The following is a 15,542-nucleotide window of genomic DNA, read 5'->3' on the forward strand; positions in this document are numbered from 1 at the left end:
TGTTGAAAAGTCTTGGCTGCAGACATCCCAACACGAAAGTCTATTAAATGATTTGATTTTCTTCTTTGGGATGGAGGAGAAGTGCTGAGATAACCAGAGTGGAAAAATCAGATGTGATATGCCATCTTCCTCCCTCTGAAGCTACAGAGCCCTGAAGGCATGGAAGTGAAGGAAGGAGCAGTGGTTAGCTCCAAATTTGATCAAAAGCACTACAAAGACTACAATTAGGTCAAGGAACTAGAAATCTGGGCTTCCAGGAACTGCTCTTTCTAGTGTACTACATTTCCTAAAGGGCAAAGAAAGCACATTACCTGATCCAGAAGAGACTGCTTAGGTGGCTGAGAGGGTGAATACCTGAGGACAAGAAAATATTAAGGCTTAATGAAACTATCAAAGTGTTAAAACTTTATTCCAAAAATGGCTATGACCATATCACTCAGCCTGCATGGTCTTCTCACAATGTAACTTTGCCGCTTCCCCTATCAAAAAGTAAAGACAATATCTTCCCTGGAACCTAATCAGACCTTAGTGACTCCTTCAGCAAAGTATGGCAGGAATGATGCTATGTGACTTCCAAAGCTAGGTCATAACAGGTGACACAGTTTCCAGTTGCCTGTCTCTTGGGATGCTTACTCTTGGAACCCAGCTGCCATGTTGTAAGGAAGCCCAGGCCACATGGAGAAGCCATGTGTAGGTGTCCTGTCAGACAGCTCCAGCCAAGGTCCTAGCCCATAGCTGGCATTAACTACCAGACATGAAAGTGAGGAAGTCTTTCAGATGACTCCTGCCACCATAGGAATAAAACCACATGAGAGAACCCAAGTGAGAACTGACTGGCTAAGACCAGTTAACCTCAAAAATCATGAGGAATAGTAATAATTAATTATAGCTGTATTAGTCTGTTCTTGCCCTGCCACAAAGAACTACTTGAGACTGCATAATATAAAAAGAAAAGAGGTTTAATTGGCTCATGGTTCTGCAGGCTGTGCAGGAAGCATGACTGGGGAGGCCTCAGAAAACTTACAGCCATGGTGGAAGATGAAGAGGAAGAAGGCATATTTTACATGGCTGGAGCAGGAGGAAGAGAGAGAAGAAGGAGGTGCTACACATGTTTAAACAACGAGAACTCCTGAGAGCTCACTCACTATCACAAGAACAGCAAAGGGTAAGTTTGCCCCCATGATCCAGTCACCTCCCCCCAGGCCCCTCCTCCAACCCTGGGGATTACAATTCAACATGAGATTTGGGCAGGGACAAAACTCCAAAGCATATCAACAGCTGTTTCATACCACTACATTTGAGTTGGTTTGTTACATACCTACAGGCAACCCAAACCAAGTAAAAATGCTATAATCATGAAGATGATGTATACATAGACAGGTAGGTAGGTAGGTAGGTAGGTAGGTAGGTAGATAGATAGATAGATAGATAGATAGATAGATAGATAGATAGATAAACTGATAGATGGATTGATGGATCAACGGGTGCATGGATGGATAGATAGATGGATGAATGGATGCATAGATGGATGAGGAGATGTATAGGGTAACAGAGACATCAAATGAGCACTTACTATGTGCTAGACACTAGACCAAGGGATTTATTGATATTATCTCTTTTTTAATTCTCACAACAATCTTATGAAGCTGATATTCTTATTCCCACTTATAGAAACAGTGACTTAGATTTAGAGAGTTTCAACAATGTTCCTGAGGTTACAAAGCTAGCATGGAATAGGTTCTCCTGACCCCAAAGTCCATGATCTTGACATGTCTGGTGTGGAGCACAGGTAAGGGTGTGAAACTGAGGATGAAAGTAATAGAAATTCTAGGCCTAATTAACTCAGGCAGACCTTAACTACTCATGATACCAGCCTGACCTTTTCTGGATGCCTCACTTCAGGATTTTGTCTGGAGTACATGTTGCCCTTTATTCTCCTGCTGAGGACTACAGAAAAAACTATTTTTTGACATAAGAACAAGGAATCTAAGAGAGGAGTCTCCCTCCTGTGCTGTCTTTTGTCCTGAAAAGACAATGACCAAAATGGGAAGAGCTATTTTGCTGGTATTGTTGTTGTCATGATGGTGATGGTGATGATGGAGGTGGTCATGATGATGGTGAATGGTAGTGAGTGGTGGTGGAAGTAGTCGTAGTGATAATAATGATGGTGATAATGGTGATGGTGGTGATCATAGTGATGGTGGTGGTGGTGATGGTAGTGGTGATAGCTATGATGGTGATGATGGTGGTGTAGTAGTGGTGGTGGTAGTGGTGACAGTGGTGATAGTAGTGGTGGCAGTGGTGGACATGGAAGTGATGATGATGGTAATGATTTTGGTCATGATGGTGGTGATGGTAATGATGGTGGTAGTGGTGATGGTGATAGTGGTGATAGTAGTGATGGTGGTTTGTGGATGGTGACGGGTTGGTGGTGATGGTAGTGATGCATGTTGGTGGCAGTAATAATGATGGTGGTGGGTAATGATTTTGGCATGTTGATGGTGATGGTGATGGGTAATTGGTGGGTGGGTGATGGTGGTGATACTAGTAATGGTGGTAGTGCTAGTGGTGATAGTAGTGATGGAGGTGGTGGTGGTGATGATAGTGCTGGTGGTGATGATGATGGTAGTTGTGGTAATAATGGTGGTGGCGATGATGGTGATAGTAGTAATGGAGGTGGTGATGGTGGTAGTGGTGTTAGTAGAGATGATGGATGTAACAGTGGTGATGATGGTAGATGTGGTCATGGTGATGGTGGTAGTGGTAGTGGTGTTAGCAGTGATAGTGATAGTGGTGATGATGGTGATGATAATAGCAGTGCTGGAAGTGGTGGTAATGATGATGGTGGTGGTGGAAATGATTGTGGCGTTGGTGGTAGGCATGGTAGTATTGATAATGGTGTTAGTGACGATGGTGGTGGTATTAGTCAAAATCCATGGACTCTCTCTGCAGAAAAGGGAGGCCTCTGACCAGGATCATGCCAAACTCTCTCCTCTAAAGTCCAACAAAAGAAGATGGGCATGGTACATGACATCCATAGAATAGAGCTAGCTATATAAGGCCCTTCCCAACTCTTCCAACAGCCAAGAACCTCAGAGCTATTGACACTTGCCTTCTTTCCTATGTTTGTTCTAAATCTGGTTCACTGTGGCTCAAGAGCTATTACTGATCCTAATTTAAAAACCCAATGCAAATGGAGGGTCCTTGTGAGTTTAACACATCACTCCCAAACTCAGCACAGTGTCTGGCCTATAATAAGCCCTTGATACACATTTATGAATAAACAAACCCTTCAGCAAGATATATTCTACTGAGGACCAGAAATATCCATAGTTGGATTCAAAAATATTTCCTGAAGCTCTCAGGGAGGGTTATCCTAATCTAGGAGTTGGGAAGCCTGGACATACTTTAAGACAAAGATGGCTTCAGAGTCCTTCTAACCATAGAAATTTTGCCCTAATCACATTATTCAAGGATGCATAAATTGGCTGCTGACTAAACCTTTTGTGTGGCCTGGAAGAAAACAGACTTTGTGAGAACTTACTACAGTAAAAAGTAATAGCTAATGTTTCTGATGGCTTGTGATGTGTCATTTAAAAACTTTACACAAATTTACTTATTTGAACCCACAGCAACCCTATCATGCATGTGCTATCACTATCATCATCAATCATCATCATCATCATCATTTTATGGAGGAAGAACTGTAGACCAGACACAGGAAGAACAAGCAAGCTGCCCACAGTGTCACAGCTAGCTAAGCCAGAGCTGGACAAATCCCAGGCAGTCTAGGCTGCTAACCACTGTGCCACCTGGTCCCTTGCCTTCCATTGTTTCCTATGAGCCTGGCCCTGCACTCTGCACCTTTCTATGAGTTGTTGCATTCCATGATGGCTTCAGTTCTATGCAATAGGTGTGCTATCGGGGTCTTGGGAGGAAGCAGTTGGCCTACTTAGAGGTGTGATGGAAGAGAGTCTGATATGGTTTGGCTGTGTCCCCACCCAAATCTCATCTTGAATTGTAGCTCCCATAATTTCCATGTGTTGTGAGAGGGACCCAGTGAGAGATAATTGATTCATGGGGCAGTCTCCCCATACTGCTCTCGTAGTAGTGAAAAAGTCTCATGAGGTCTGATGGTTTTATAAGGGGTTTCCACTTTCACATGGCTCTCATTCTCCCTTGTCTGCCACCATGTAAGATGTGCCTTTCACCTTCCACCATGATTGTGAGGCCTCCCCAGTCATGTGGAACTGTGAGTCCATTACACCTCTTTCCTTTATAAATTACCCAGTCTTGGGTATGTCTTTATCAGCAGCATGAAAATGGACTAATACAGAGTCCCAGTGAAAGAATCATTGACAATGCTGAAACAGGCTAAGGGGATCCAAGGAATGGGGGGTCGCACCCAGGGCCCAGCCAGAGATGGAAGCCAGTATGCCCCTAGGACTGAGTGGGTAAAGGAAGAGCTTGGAGATAAAGGGGACTATAGGAGAAGGCCTTGACAGCTACTGCCAAGCCACTGCCTGGCCTGGAAGGAGCCAGGACCCAGTGTCGTCACTTCTCTCATCTTAACCTCTGAGCTCTGTTACTGCCATATCTGTGCAAGCCAGAGCTAAGGTCCTCAGAGGCCAGGATCCCAGTCAGAGCAGGTGGAGAAGGAGGGAGGGTGGTCTGCAAAGTAGATGGACACCTTCCAGCATGGCCGAGGCTAAGAAGTTGAGACTAAGAGTTTATGCAACTTGCCCAAGGACACAAACTTGGAGGTGAGAACGCCAGGTGGACTTCAGAATTCTTCCCACGGCTGCCTCTGTGGCCCGAGTCACAGCGAGGAAGGCTTTCATGTATGTACATTGGTGTAAATTATCATCAGCCAGGCTGCCAGCAGCCTCCGCAGTGTTCTTATAATGGGATTTTAATTCGCTCCCCCCATCGTCCTGCTGAGCTGAGAAGCGTTCCTGTTTGTCTACTTCTTGATAGGCTGCTGCTTCAAAGCAGAAACAGGAGGCAGTCCCTCTGGTCCACCTGCCATTCACACTCTTTGGGCCAAACCCCTTCCTCATGTCCCCCAGCAGTTTCCACAAATGCTGCCATCCCACCTGTGGCCAGAGAGGAGAAGATATACAGAGTCCACCTTTGGAAAGAGGAGAGGAGCTGGCCACAGCCCCGGGACACTGACCAGCAGCCTGGCAAGAATAGAAAGTGGCTGTTTACCCTGAGCCAGGCTTTGGAGTCTAACAGAACCTGGTTCCCAGTCTTCCCCATATTGGGTAGCACCATCAGAGTCACCCAGCTGTTCAGGAAAGAAGCTCATATGCTCACTCTTGATTCCTGTTTTTCTCACCCCTACATCCAAACATCAGCAAGTCCTTTCCAGAGAGGCAATCCCACCAGTCTGTGTCCATTCTTCTGACAGGCTGGGGTTGACTTCCGCTTCTTTGGACACTCTATTATAAGTGGAATTCCCTTTATAATGGGTGTGCTCCTGCAAATTTGGGCTTAAACTGAATTTTTGTAAATTGAACCCCAGCACGCCATTGGCTTACCCAAGCTGTCACTGAGGTTGGCTCCCCAGGGAATCCTAACACTTTAACCCTATTTCTACCACTGGAAGACTCTAGAATTTTCCAAAAGGCATTTAGTACGGACCCACTCATGTTCCTGATCACAGGTTGTTCCATGGGTTTTAACTACTGTACCACTTATTGAGCTCCTAGCAGCAGTTCCCAGGGCTGCCCTATAGGCAGCTTCTGCTGGTGTTGATGGGGATGACTGTGCTGGCCGAACTCCGTTTGACTCCCCCATCGTCCCCTGCCCCCATCGCCCTGCCAAAGCCATGCTCTCTTCTCCCCTCTGCTCTGTGCCTTGGAAGGGTGGCTTCTCCAGGCTGTGTCAGCTGGGCCCTTTTGTCTCCTGCCTTCTAATTGGGTTTGGCCTATGAGAGGCACTGGCAGGAGACCAAGAGCAGGAGGAAGGAGCGATGGGGGTACTGATTCCACCCTCTCCCTCTCTCCCTGCTGCTGTTCTGAGAGCAGCTGTTTCTACCAGGGCCATGGTTCCTGTTGGGTGGCTCCCTCTCCACGGCTCCAGGCTCTGATAGCTCCACTTATTTTCCTTGTGCCTTTGGACCTAGAGGTGGCAAAGGCTCCCCACTCTTGCTGGCCCCTGGATCCTACACCAGGGGAGCTGGTTTCCTTAACTCTTCTCACAAGTCTACAAATGCCCTCTTCATTAAACTGCCTTTGCTGGATACCCTCAAGGATACCATCTGCTTCCCTTTGGGACCCTGCCTGGCACAATGACAGTCATGACGATGATGTTGCCATGCTCTGAAGCTCAAAACCCTGACTCCCACAGCCCACCCAGGGCCCTGGGTAACTCACTTCTGGCCCCAGGGTAAGTTGGGAGGAAGACTAGATGCCTCCGAGGAGTCCAAAGATGCCGAGGTGGGGCAGGTACCCCGAGGGCAGGGCTTCTCAGCCTCAGCACGACTGGTATTCCAGGCTGGATCATTCTTTGTTGTTGGGGTGGCTGTCCTGTACATTGTAGGATATTTACCAGCATCGGTGGCCTATACCCACTTGATACCAGGAACAACCCTTCCCAGCCACGATCATCTCCAGACATTGCCAAGCATCTCCTGGCGGGGAGAATACCCCCTGGCTGAAAACCCTGACCTCCAAAATGGTGGGGCATGAGCTGAGGGCTGGCTGGGCTGGTTTGCTTCTTAGGAGACAAAGCACAGAGCAGGCAGCCCAGAAACCCAAGAATGGGGTCCTCGGCGAGGCAGAGATTCCATCGCGGCTCCTCCGTGTGCCTTTCCAGTCTCAGCAACTGAGCAGGGCCAAGGCTTGGCGAAACTCACTGGTCACCCTCAGCTCGATGCCCTGCTTGGCCCTGCTGCCTGAGCACAGGGGTCCAAAAGGCACCACTTGGCTGTCTCCTGGCCCTCCCACCACTCACCCACACTCTCCTCATCTCCCCTTACCCGCCTCAAAATGATTTTGGGAGGCAGCTGGCAGCAGGGGAGTACAGCTGCCGCTAAGTTATCCAAACGATTTATCTTAAGATTCATGCAGAATTCATTGTGTGGGGACCAGGGTGGGTTGCGCTTTAATATTCATGCAGATTTGGAAGAAATGTTAATCACGGGTTTGGGTAATTTGCACTTTTGCTTAATTCTCCTCCTCCTAGGCTCAGTTGGCTGCCCCGCTAGCCCCCTCGCTCCTCTGCTCCTGGCTCCTGCGCCCTGGAGTTCTTCCAGCCCACGGTGCAGCTGGGGTGGACTCCGAGGTTGGAGGGAGGGTGCTGACCTGCTGTCCCCGTGGTCGGGCTGGCCCCACAGCACCTCGGGGTGGGGAGGGGGAGACGGGGTGGGCAGCGACGGGAAGAGCTGCAGGAGCCTCTGGGACATCTTGACGGGAAATAGATAACCTGCTATAGCAACCAGATATGTGCAAATTAGCATTGATTATTCTCAAATTAACAGCTTGGGCATTTCAAACCCAAAACAAGGCCTCAGCTCTGCTCTGATCTTGCCCTCCCTCCCAGCTCCCAGCCCAGACTGTTTCCCCCTCTCCACAGTGACAACCATCTGGGCCTCATCAGGGTGAGAGGCAGGCTTCCTGGGGGAGGGGACCTGGGGGGTTCCACCAGACCTCATCACCTTCTTGCCCCTCACTTGGGCCTGGGGCCTGAGCACAGGGGCCTAAAACAACTGCCACCTTCTGGCTGCTCCCTCCCAGCCCTTGCACCCCTCACCCGTGCTCCCCTCCTCTGCCGTTACCACCTCCAAATGATTTTGGGAGGCAGCTGGAGGCAGGAGAGGAAGAGATTCTTCTGTAAATTTTCCCTGGTTCTGACTGCCCAGTATAGCCAACTCTACCTCCTCAGTCCTAATTTGGGGGTCCAATCCCCTGGAAATCAGGGGTTTTGAACCACGGGAGCTTTGCCCCCCAGAAATGTTTGGCAATGTCTGAAGATGATTGTGACAGGGAAGGGTAGCTCTGGCATCACGTGGGTAGAGGCCACGGAAGCTGCTAAGTATCCTACAATACAGAGGACAGCCCCGGCCACCCCAGCAACAAAGAATGATCCAGCCCAAAATACCGAAAGTGCTGCGGCTGAGAAGCCCTGCCCTCGGGGTGCCCGCCCCACCTTGGCACCCTTGCTTTTCCTCAGAGGCATCTAGTCTTCTTCCCAACTCACCTGGGGGCTAGAAGTGTTACCCAGGACCCTGGGTATGAACCCCACGTACATGGAGAAGGGAGCTTAGGACTCAAAGCCACACCCCATGAGCATGTGTCTCACGCTCTTCCAAGTAGCTGCAGAGGGCCCAGGAGCCACAGCAGAAGAACACTGGAAAAGCCCTGAGTGCCCCAGGCAGAGGATCCAGCGCTCAGAAGGGGCTGCTCTCTACACTCCCCTCTCCATTTCAAGATAAGAAAAGTAGAGTCCAGAGAGGCAAAGCCACTAGTCCAGGGGTACACAGCTCATTAGTGGCAGAGGGAGCTGAGTTCAAGTTTGCCTGAGGCCCAATCAGATGGCTGCAGCATCAGGGTCCAAGCAGTAACCAGGCACCACTCTGAGTGTCTAAAAGGGGGAAATGTATGCAGGAACTTGATTGCACAGGTGAAGGAAGAACTGAGAAGGGGATAGGGAGACATTTTGGGAACAGTGGGAAGCTGCTACCACCCCAGGCTGACAAACGGAGGAGAAGGCATCAGTGAACCCCACAGCCAGGTCCATCCTGGAAGCTGGTGGATCTATCTAAAGAGAGCAGAAGCCATGATGAAATCCAGCAATGCTGGAAAGGAGGAGGAAAAATACTCTAGCTTCTCCCTCCTGCTTGCTCCCATCTCCTGCCGGGACTCAATGCCACGGGCAGCCCCTCAAGGTGCTAAGCAGGGCAGGAGGAGCATGGAAAATGGGTCTGAGAACCAGTAGGCAACTGACCAGCACAAGAACTTCCAACCCAAATGTTGTTCCTCTCCCTCCCTCAGGCCTTGCCGGGGACTTGGGAAGAGGAGGGTGAGGAAGAAGGCCCAGGAGGAGAGGCACCACAGGACTGTCCCATGCACCGGAGTCAGTGGAGACAGCGCAGCTGAGTTGAATAGAAAGGGAGCTAGGGGCTGGGGGTGTTGAGAGTTGGCTCTCTCTCCTCCAGGCCCATCCTCCCACCCCTGCTGCGATCTGGTCAGCTTCCAACCCCAGCAGCCGGTGTTACCTGCCACTGCCTGTCAGCTTTCCCCCCACCACGCAGCTGCTTCTATCTTGGCCCAGAATAATAATCAGGGAGCCACAGACACAGAGAAAGTGTGGCAGTAGTCCAGATGGCCGCCCCTTCCCCTACCACTCCCTTGCTGTAAAGACTGGGTGTCCAAATCCCTGACGCCCACCCCCACTAGACACACATATAGGCATGTGCGGGCACAACATACCAAGGTGTCCCAGAATTAGAGTTCCCTGGGAAGGCTCTCAGACCAGACCATGTCAAAACGCAACAGAATATCTGTTAAAGCAGGGAGTGAATGAGATGCTTATTGAAGGGCGGCACTTAGAAATAGTCTCAGCCCCTTCCTCATCTAGTGGAGGAGAACTCACATAGCAGCATAGCAGACCTTTTCCAACAGGCAACCCCTGGAAAGCTGCAGGTGTACGGCAAGGAGGCCACCACCTGTTGCAGGTAAAGGGTATAAACTGTGACATGCCCTGAGAGCCCTGGGATTCAGAGGTCACTTGGATCAGATGGTCCAAAGGTCGCCCAGGATGGCTGGCCCAAGGCAGTGCCTTAACACCATACCTGGCACACAGCCGGCATTGAGGAAAACGCTTTTGTCTGCTTAAATTACTAGCCCTTCTTTGGGCTCTTTTGGGAAGACCCCTCATGTACTACATGGGCTTCAAACACAGTGGCCTGAGTGGCCCCTCCTGGTTACAGAGTGATCACGTGACATCATACATGTGACCGTGTGATGGAACTCTCACGGTGCTGCATTCCCCAGATCAGAGTGATGGGTTCAGAGATGGGCATGGAGTTCAAGCCAGCCAAGTAGTCTTGCCTGGGGCAAATCTACTGACTGTTGGAAAAAGGATGCTTTGGCAGGTTCACAGATGGCAACAAATGTACCACTAGGTGCCTGCATAGATAGGAGGGGAGGCTCTGAGTATGAGGGGGCAGGAGGTATACGAGAACCCGTATTTTCCACTCAATTGTGCTGTGAACCTAAAACTCTCTAAGAAATAAAGTCTATTAAAAGCAAAAAGGGGCCGGGTGCGGTGGCTCAAGCCTGTAATCCCAGCACTTTGGGAGGCCAAGACGGGCAGATCAAGACGTCAGGAGATTGAGACCATCCTGGCTAACACGGTGAAACCCCGTCTCTACTAAAAAAAAAATACAAAAAACTAGCCAGGCGACGTGGCGGACGCCTGTAGTCCCAGCTACTCGGGAGGCTGAGGCAGGAGAATGGCGTAAACCCGGGAGGCGGAGCTTGCAGTGAGCTGAGACCCGGCCACTGCACTCCAGCCTGGGCGGCAGAGCGAGACTCCGTTTCAAAAAAAAAAAAAAAAAAAAGCAAAAAGGTTAAGGTCTTTAAAGCAAGGGAAATAAAAAACAGAAAGATGCCAATATAGAAAAGAAAGACAGACAGGCTGTGCATGGTGGCTCACACCTGTAATCCCAGAATTTTGGGAGGCCAAAGGGAGTGGATAACTTGAGGTCAGGAGTTCGAGACCAGCCCGGCCAACATGGCTAAACCTCATCCCTATTAAAAATACAAAATTAGCTGGGCATGGTGACACATGCCTATAGTCTCAGCTACTCATGAGTCTGAGGCAAGAGAACCACATGAAACCCAGGAGGTGAAGGTTGCAGTGAGTGGAGATCACACCACTGCACTCCAGCCTGAGTGACAGAGTGAGACTCTGCCTCAAAAAAAAAAAAAAAAAGGGAAGAAATAATATAATTTAATGTTAAAATATTTCTGTGTGTGAGGTAGAGGGGCTGGGAATTGTGCTTTGCAAACTAAGAGCTATTTCCATGAAATTGTGTATTTTAGGGGGGCATTCACATACAGGAATTATTTAAATAGCTTAGCTTCTATTGAACTTCTTTTGTGTATGGGGTATGAGATGGTATGAAAGGCCATTTGTAACTATCTTTTAAGAAGTCATTTTTATTGAGTCTGAATATTATAATAATATTTTGCACTGCAGTTGCTAGTGCTGGGAGAATGAGAGCCTGCAGAGCCAGTGGTTATCCTGCCTATGCTGTGCAGGACCCTGTCATGAGAATGAATCCAAATTGAAGTTCTAGGAGAAGAGAAACAGAAAGTCCTGATGACATTGTTTGGACCCCTGGAAACACTCATGCGTAAAGTCAGCACAACTCTTGGACATTTCAGATACATGGGCCAATGAATTCCCTAATTCAAGCTGTGTTTCTGTTACTTGCAACAAAAAAGTCCCAATGAAATAAATAAATGGATAAATGAGCATATAACCCAAGACTTGAAAGACAAGAAAACAAACTTCAACTCCTGTTCCTGAGATTCAAAGTTAAAGAGGTTTACGTGAATAAAGCAAGGTAGACCAGCATGGCCATGCACAAAGCTTAATGGCTGAGAAAAACAATGAGAACTCTTTGCTTTATAAAACTACCACGTGAAAGGAAGAGTCCAGGCTGGTGACCCAGCTCAATGCAATGGCTTAAAGGTTTGTGCAGAAGAGTAGATTTTATTAGAAGGTAAGGCTCGGCCGGGCGCGGTGGCTCAAGCTTGTAATCCCAGCACTTTGGGAGGCCGAGATGGGTGGATCATGAGGTCAGGAGATCGTCCTGGCTAGACCATCCTGGCTAACACGGTGAAACCCCGTCTCCACTAAAAAAATACAAAAAACCTAGCCGGGCGATGTGGCAGGCGCCTGTAGTCCCAGCTACTCGGGAGGCTGAGGCAGGAGAATGGCGTAAACCCGGGAGGCGGAGCTTGCAGTGAGCTGAGATCCGGCCACTGCACTCCAGCCTGGGCGACAGAGCGAGACTCCATCTCAAAAAAAAAAAAAAAAAGAAGATAAGGCTCATGTCAGAAGCTCCCCAGATCAAATCATCCTATCACTTGGTTGCACATTGAAAGTTGTTGGCCAAGCATGGAAACCTGAACTATAGGGGGCTGTGACCTCGATGCTCTTGGATAGCACTGCTGTACCCTGAGTTGGGATTGAGACCATGAAGAACCTGCCATTAATTAGTCAGTGTCATTCACTGAGCTCTGTAGGCCCAGTCTCCAACAGCGACATCAGGTGGTAGTGTGAAGTAATGGCAGTGATTGACCGATGAGTCTCTGATGGAATAGGGCTGTACCCCTTAGTGCAGAGTAAGTCCCTGAGATTCTTAGACAAACCCAGTGTGAGGGAGGCCACAGGAGGAGATCCTGGACATTATGAATATTCTAGCAGACAACTGGAAAAAAGTAAGAGCTGTAATATGTTTCCCTCCCAAACTGGAAGATCAAGTCATATGTTTTCCAAAAGATGTTTAAGGCTAGAAGGTCAAGAGCTTAGAAGTCTGATTCCAGTCTGTCATTATTCCAGTGTGTGACCCTGGGTGTGTCATGTTCACTTTTATTTCTTTATTAACATCCCCTCCCCCCACACTGGAGAAAGAGAATGAGAAGAGCCAGGACTCCCCTTCCAGCGTAGCCACAGATGACGCGGACAAAGCTCTCTGAAGGTGTCACCTGCATCAGGTGGCAGTGGCTCCAGGCAAGTATCTCTCATACTACACAACAGCCTCGATGCCCTGTGGCTATAGGAAGCTTCCAGGACAGCAGAGCTAGAAGAAAGCATCCTCCTGGGGTGAGGAACGATGCACAATGTGGGATTTATATCAGGGGTGACCCTAGCATTGAGTTTAGGACAACCTCCTGCCAAGCAACTCTCACCATCCCAACCCCAGTCCCCCAGAGGCCAAAACACAGACCTGACACCCACTTCAGGGCCCCCTGCTCCGCTCCTGTGACACCTACCTCTCCCTGTGGAAAATGCAAGTAGGGGCCAGGCGCAGTGGCTCACACCTGTAATCCCAGCACTTTGGGAGGCCGAGGCGGGTGGATCACGAGGTCAAGAGATAGAGACCATCCTGGCCAACATAGTGAAACCCTGTCTCTACCAAAAATACAAAAATTAGCTGGGTGCAGTGGTGCATACCTGTAGTCCCAGCTACTCAGGAGGCTGAGGCAAGAGAATCGCCTCAGGTAGACATTGCAGTGAGCTGAGATTGTGCCACTGCACTCCAGCCTGGGTGACAGAACAAGATTCCATCTCAAAAAAAAAAAAGAAAAGAAAAGAAAAGAAAAGAAAAGAAAAGGCAAGTAGGGTAGGAACACCTGGGGGCCCCAGGATGCTGGACCACAGTGTGCAGGCAGGAGGAGAATCCTCACTGTCAGAGTCAGAGAGTCCGGGCTAGAGGGAATCTCAGCAATGTTCTCTAAGTATTTCAGGTCACAGACAAGAAAACTGAGGCCCAGCAGGGGGAGTGAGTCTAGAAAGCCTCCCAAGGGGATCATCGGCTGGGCTGGCCAAGGCTGGGGCCCAGCTCACCTGTCTCCTAACCCCACACTCCCTTCCAGCATCCCCCTCTTCCCAGTGCCATATCGTCTCACACAGGGGCTCTAGGTCTCTCAGCACAGCATGGCAAGCTCATGGCCACAGACGAGGATAGTGTGGGGCAGACAGTGGGCCTCTAAGCCCATCCCACCCCTGCCCTTGTGCCCGGGGCAGGGAGCTTCTGAGCCCACAGTAATCCCCTGAGCTTCCAAAGGCTGTGGAAGCTGCAGAAGCTCTGTCCGGAAGAGTGCAGACTTAAGGGGGATTTGGGTTGAGCAGGAAGAAAGGGAGTGGAGGGGGCTGAGGCCCAGAGATGTGCTCTGAGGAGATTGGCTGTGGATGCCAGGAGCACCGTGTGTCAAAGCTAGATCCAAGCTCAGACATAAGCCCCCTTCCCCTCCTTAGAGGGGAAATACACAGGCTGCTTTCAATGAAGGCTTTAAACGGAACGTGTCCAGGCGTTTCAATGTTCTCTTCCCAGAATAGGCCCCTCAATTCCATCTTCTCTGAGCTGGCAACTAAGGAAGGACGTCTCTAACTCTGCCTGAAAATTAGAAGTCTGCCCCTTGCAATTTGCTCTGTGAGAGACAGTCCAGTGCGGTGGATGGGCTGAAGACACCAGCTTAGATTTGGGGGTGAGGCTGCCTCAGACTGCAGCTCTGCCACTTACTGACTGGGTGAGCTTGGGAAACTACTTTATGTCTGTCTCTGAGCTCCAATTTCTTCACCTATAAAGTAGCAGGGTAGCATTGCCTACTATATTTGTTTTTCATTGCTGCTGTAACATGTTGTCGCAAATTTAATGGCTTGAAACAACACAAATTTATGATCTTACAATTCCATAGGTTAGAAGTCTGCCATGGGTCCCACAGGGCTAAAAGCAAGGCTTCAGCAGGACTGCATTCCTTCTGGAGGCTTTGGGGAAAATTCTTTCCCCTGCTTTTTCCAGCTTCTAGAGGCTGCTCACATTCCTTGGCGCATGGTCCCTTACGTCCGTCTGCCAAGCCAGCAGCATAATATCTCTCTGACCATCCTGTCGTCGTATCTCTTTCTCTGAACCCCCTCTTCCACTTTAAAGGCACACCCAAGTTATAATAATAATAATAAACTCCCCAGCCCCAAATCCTTAACTTAATTACATCTTCAAAGTCCCTTTTGCCATGTAGGGTTCCAGGGATTAGGATGTGCCTATCTTTTGGGGGAAGGGAGTATAATTCTGCCTACCACGTCTATCTTTTAGTGTTGCTGAGCGGGTTTAAGTCAAGGATTTAGCACAATGCCTGGTACACAGAAGCCGCTTGATAAAGGGCAGCTGTATTCATGGACATGGCCTCATTTTGTGATGTCTTCAAAGGGCAGCTCCACCTGCCTGTGACACACTGTGCCCCATCCCCCACACACACATCACACCCAGGCCAGCAGGCATGTAGCACCCAGGGCATGTATGACAGGCTCACTTCCCGCTGTCCCTCTGCACACAGCCTGCCTCTGGCACAGGTTTCAGATGTGGCTGTGCATTTTGCTTATGCTCAGGCATTTGCATCCTCTTGCAGTGCCACAGATGTTTGCACAGATGTTCATATGCTGACAGACACATGTGCACATACATGATCTGCCACTCAGGATCAGCAAAGTGCACACAGACATGCACACACACGTCCCATATATGCAGGTCCATATCTCCCCAGACCCCACTGACAGAGGCCCCTGCTCGGAGAGGGTACTGCCACTTTTTCTGGCCCTGAGCAGATTGAGCTGCCTCCCTGTCCCCTGCAGCCTGCACTCAGCAGCCCCTTCCATGTCTTGTCCTGGGTGTCACCACCTCCCACTCCTGCTCCCAGAGCCCCAGCTCCATTGATTGGCCTTGCAGCTCAGCAGCCGGAGATGTGCCCCAGCTGGAGGAAAACACTTGTAATTTATGGAGTGTCTGATTTTTAATCAGTTTT

At 49.5% G+C, this 15,542-nt stretch overlaps 1 long non-coding RNA gene across 1 annotated transcript in view; it reads right to left on the reverse strand.

Annotated features, from left to right (window-relative positions):
* Nucleotides 1-311: 311 nt before the first annotated feature.
* Nucleotides 312-15,542, reverse strand: part of LOC108537313 (uncharacterized) — a 64,476-nt gene continuing 49,245 nt past the window's right edge. The window contains exon 9 of the long non-coding RNA XR_001887756.1: nucleotides 312-354. This is a non-coding gene — a long non-coding RNA (uncharacterized LOC108537313). The remainder of the gene's footprint in view (nucleotides 355-15,542) is intronic.

This window comes from Rhinopithecus bieti, unplaced genomic scaffold, assembly GCF_001698545.2.
Source record: "Rhinopithecus bieti isolate Rb0 unplaced genomic scaffold, ASM169854v2 scaffold_13400, whole genome shotgun sequence".
NCBI classification, from domain to species: Eukaryota; Metazoa; Chordata; class Mammalia; order Primates; family Cercopithecidae; genus Rhinopithecus; species Rhinopithecus bieti.